The sequence below is a fragment of the Raphanus sativus genome, chromosome 4 (assembly GCF_000801105.2).
Source record: "Raphanus sativus cultivar WK10039 chromosome 4, ASM80110v3, whole genome shotgun sequence".
Classification (NCBI taxonomy): Eukaryota; Viridiplantae; Streptophyta; class Magnoliopsida; order Brassicales; family Brassicaceae; genus Raphanus; species Raphanus sativus.
The window spans coordinates 37,307,045-37,311,906 of record NC_079514.1 but is presented as its reverse complement, the minus strand read 5'-3'; positions in this window follow the sequence as shown (position 1 = coordinate 37,311,906).

The window sequence follows — 4,862 nt, the reverse complement described above, 5'->3', positions numbered from 1 at the left end:
CCATCCGATTTGTTAATAACAATTCAATTTTTTTAAAGGAACATCCTCCTATATATTAAAAGAGAAGTACAAACGCCACGTAGCACTCACAGATTTCTTCTCACAAAAATTCTTGCGTTTCTATTGGTCGAATTTTTCTAATTATTCTTTTTGATTTATTTTTTTCATCGACCTTTTAATTGGAAAGTGACATTAATTGGCAAACGCACTAATTATTTCTTGCGCAAGAATCGTAATCAATGGCGACCATTAATCATAGCTTGCAGAAGAATTTTAATAAATGTCGACTAATCATTAAATGTCTTAATGGAAATAAATTTTATATTTTATTAGGAAACTAATTATTATCAACATACCTTATTTAAATTGAAAACTTGCGCAAGTTTCGCATCGTATAAAATGCATATTTGTGATTAATTTTACAAATTTATTATGTTTCCTTTAATCATTAGTCATTTAATTTACATACCTTATTATACCCAATTACTTGCGCAAGTCTCGCAAGTCTCGCATCATATAATATGCATAATCGTTTTTAACACTACAAATTTAATATGTTTCTTTTAATCAAACGTAATTTAATTTACATACCTTAGTATAACCAATTACTTTCACAAATCTAGCAAGTAATATTCTTGGCGTCATTAATATTTTTCACCATCACTTTATATATATAGAGTTCAATGTCGAGTTCAAGCAACACAACCATTCTTTAGTCTCACGCATCTACTGTTTAAGTTTTTTTATGTTTTTGATCGTTCTAATTTAAATTATATTTTGTGATCCTGAGCAGGTTTATGATCCAAGGGATGATAATCAATACTTAGCTCACAGACGAACATCATTATTGGTAATTTATTCGAGACTTTTCTTCTCCAATTATTTTGTTCTCTTGCTCTCCACATTGTCTCTCTATCAATCTTTGAGACGAGAAAGTTTTTTTTGTCACCAAAAAGACCACAAAACTTCCTCCATTCATTCATGATGCATCTCATCGGGTTTGTTCTATCAACTATACAATTTTGTTTTTGTTTCGGGATTGTATACATCTTCAATCTTTTTGTTATAATCAATGTCACTAAATTTGGTGAAACTGATCTTGCAGACCTGGAGCCTTGGATTTAAGTCTAAGTTTTGGGGTTGAATCTATATGTATTTTATAATATATTTCTTCTTTGTTTTCTTATATGCAGAATTACAATAAATACAATCCTTGACGTTTCGTCACAATTCATTGTTGGAACCTCATGAATGTAATTTTTTTTTGTTGATTTTTTGTAGTTTCTTTTTTCTGATTTATTGGTTCTATTGGTTGATTTTTTGTAATAACCTCATCAACCAATTTCATGAATGTAATAACCTCATCAACCAAGCAATTCTATTGGCTGATTTTTTGTAATTTCTTTTTTTGATTTATTTTTCTAATCAAGCTACTAATCGGAAAGTTACATTAATTGTTAATCGCAATAATCATAACTTGCGTAAGAATCTTAATAAATGTCGACCATTTAAATTAATTCCTAATCTCATTAATCATAACTTGCACAAGAATATTAATAAATGTCGACCATTTATTAAATGTATTAATGGCATAATACGTGTAATATTAGAACTTGCGCAAGAATCTTAATAAATGTCGACCATTTAAATTAATTCTTAATCTCATTAATCATAACTTGCGCAAGAATATTAATAAATGTCGACCATTTATTAAATGTATTAATGGCATAATATGTGTAATATTATAACTTTCTCCCAAAAACGTTTTTATTATGTTTATATTATTAATATAAACTTGATAATATTAATTAAATTCACTCATTCACTATACATATATATATATATATATAGTATAAAAATGAGTCAAATGAAGGCAAAACAATCAAATATATAATTTTAAAAAATACCAATCATTTTCCAATGAAAATGTGATATCATATATGTGTTATTACTTTTAGAAATTATTATATTTTATTTTTAAGCATAATTCTCTTAATCTTATTAGTTGATTTTTTTTAATCATCGACTTAGTATAAAAAGGAAAGTAACAAATGTATTAATTAGTTTCCTTATTACAAATACGGTATCAAAGTTTTTATGAGAATACAAATATAATAATTATCTTATTATGTATTACTTGCGCATGAATATTAATTAATTGCCTGAATCAAAGAAATGTGATAAGTTTCCTTATTACAAATACGGTAAACCATACACTCTTAAAATCATATTGATTACAATGCTTATTGCACAAGTTAATATGAGAACATATTAGGTAGTTTATTTTTATTAACTTACCTTCCTAATATTAATTACTTGCACAAATTAAAATCATCTCATATGTATATCAATTTATGACAATAAAAATATAAAATCTTTCCTTAAAAGATATCAATATTTATTATATGAATATTATCTTGGTGTCATTAATATGAGAACATTCACTTTGTATCTATGGCCCTTCAAACGTTCAGTAAAAATAGATGATGCTGGGTGTGGAAATTAATTTTAATTTAACTTCAAAATTTCTAGAGAAATAAATGTTTATAGCTCTTTGAATTATTTTAGAATTTAAACTGGATCAACAGAGAAAACTGATCTTTATATATTAAAATTTAAAGTTTTAAATTTGATCATAGAAAATAGTGATATCATTGTTAAGAGACATTGATGATCCTAGGCTCGATGAACTCTTAGTAGAAATAGATGAGGCTGAGTGTGAAAATTAATTTTAATTTAATATCATATTTTTTATACAAAATTAATTTTTACAGCTCCTTGAATGATCTCAGATTTTGATATGGGTGGCGGAGAAAATGATCTTTATATAAGAAAATTCAAAGCTTAAAATTTGATAGGAGAAAATAGTGATATAATTATGAAAAGATGTTTATGATCCGAGGCTCAATGGACTCTTATAAAAAAACTGCAAACATGATGCGACCATCCTCATGCGAGAGAGACATTGAAAAACAAATTTAGTTTTCAGATCTCTTAAACTAATTGAGCATAGTTTTGAGTATATACATGATAAAGGAAAAAATATTTCTCTGATGATTTTGTGGCATTTTTTTAAAGCATAATATTTATATATTTTTCTCTAAATTTATTTTTCTAAAATATGTCAACATTTTTGACTTGGGGGGGAGGGGGGGGGGGGGAGAGTGGGAGAGAAATTAGATATTGAAGAACAAATTTGGTTTTATATCTTTGGTTTGAGTGATTTTAAAAATTAATGAATGTAGTTTATGTATATGTTCACAAATGTATTATTTAACGATTTTGTGTTATTTTATTGAGAGAGAGAGAGAGAGAGAGAGAGAGAGATTAGATTTTTTATTACTTAAAGAGTTGGGTCAAGTGTGCTTCTAATAATGGGCTGATATCAACTTGGTCTGAGCTGATTCGGGGATTTTGGGTATACCCAAGGGTTTACAGTTTAGTGTTTAGGATTTATCCAATGGTTTATAGTATATCCAAGAAATTAGAGTTTAGTGTTTAGATTTTTACCCAAGGGGTTAAGCTTTGTCCAAGGGTTTAGGGTATAGTGTTTAGTGTTTATGATTTACTATTTTGTGACGGTTTTAAAATTGTTAAAAAAATTCATCTTTTGGCACCTACTAATAAATAATAATTATTAGATATTATTTTTTATTTATTAGATATGAGGGAGAGTGGGAGAGAAATTAGATATTGAAGAACAAATTTGGTTTTATATCTTTGGTTTGAGTGATTTAAAAATTAATGAATGTAGTTTATGTATATGTTCACAATAAAAAATATTATTTAACGATTTTGTGTTATTTTATTGAGAGAGAGAGAGAGAGATTAGATTTTTTATTAATTAAAGAGTTGGGTCAAGTGTGCTTCTAATAATGGGCTGACATCGACTTGGTCTGAGCTGATTCGGGGATTTTGGGTATACCCAAGGGTTTACAGTTTAGTGTTTAGGATTTATCCAATGGTTTATGGTATATCCAAGAATTTAGAGTTTAGTGTTTAGAATTTTACCCGAGGGTTTAAGCTTTGTCCAAGGGTTTAGGGTATAGTGTTTAGTGTTTATGATTTACTCTTTTGTGATGGTTTTAAAATTGTTAAAATTTTTATCTTTTGGCACCTACTAATATTTTTCATTTATTTAAAAACTCAACACAAATTATTATTATTTTATTTATTATCTTTAAAAAAAGTTGTACATTATTTGGCAAACTATGATTAGTTGGTAATTCACCCAAGAAATATTCATGATAAAATATTAAACTAGGAAACATTCATATATAAATCAAAATTGTGGTAGTTAAAAGATAATCGGTGAATTAAAAAGAATGTTTATATTTTTATATTTTTTCAAAAAAAGGTTTACGATGAGGGGAGAGAGAGAGAGAGAGAGAGAGAGAGAGAGAGAGAGAGATTTAGTGTTTTTAGTATACCCAAGGATTTACAGTTTAGTGTTTCGGATTTACCCAAGGGTTTAGGGTATATCCAAGAATTTAGGGTTTAGTGTTTGGATTTTTACCCAAGGGTTTAAGCTTTGTCCAAGGGTTTAGGGTATAGTGTTTAATGTTTATGATTTACTTTTTGTGACGGTTTTAAAATTGTTAAAAAAAATTATCTTTTGGCAGATACTATTATTTTTCATTTATTTTAAAAAACTTAACACAAATTATTATTATTTTATTTATTATCTTTAAAAAAACTGTACATTAATTGGCAAACTATGATTAGTTGGTAATTCACCCAAGAAAAATTCATGATAAAATATTAAACTAGGAAACATTCCATATAAATCAAATTTGTGGTAGTTAAAAGATAATCGGTGAATTAAAAGAATGTTTACATTTTTATTTTTTTTCAAAAAAAAA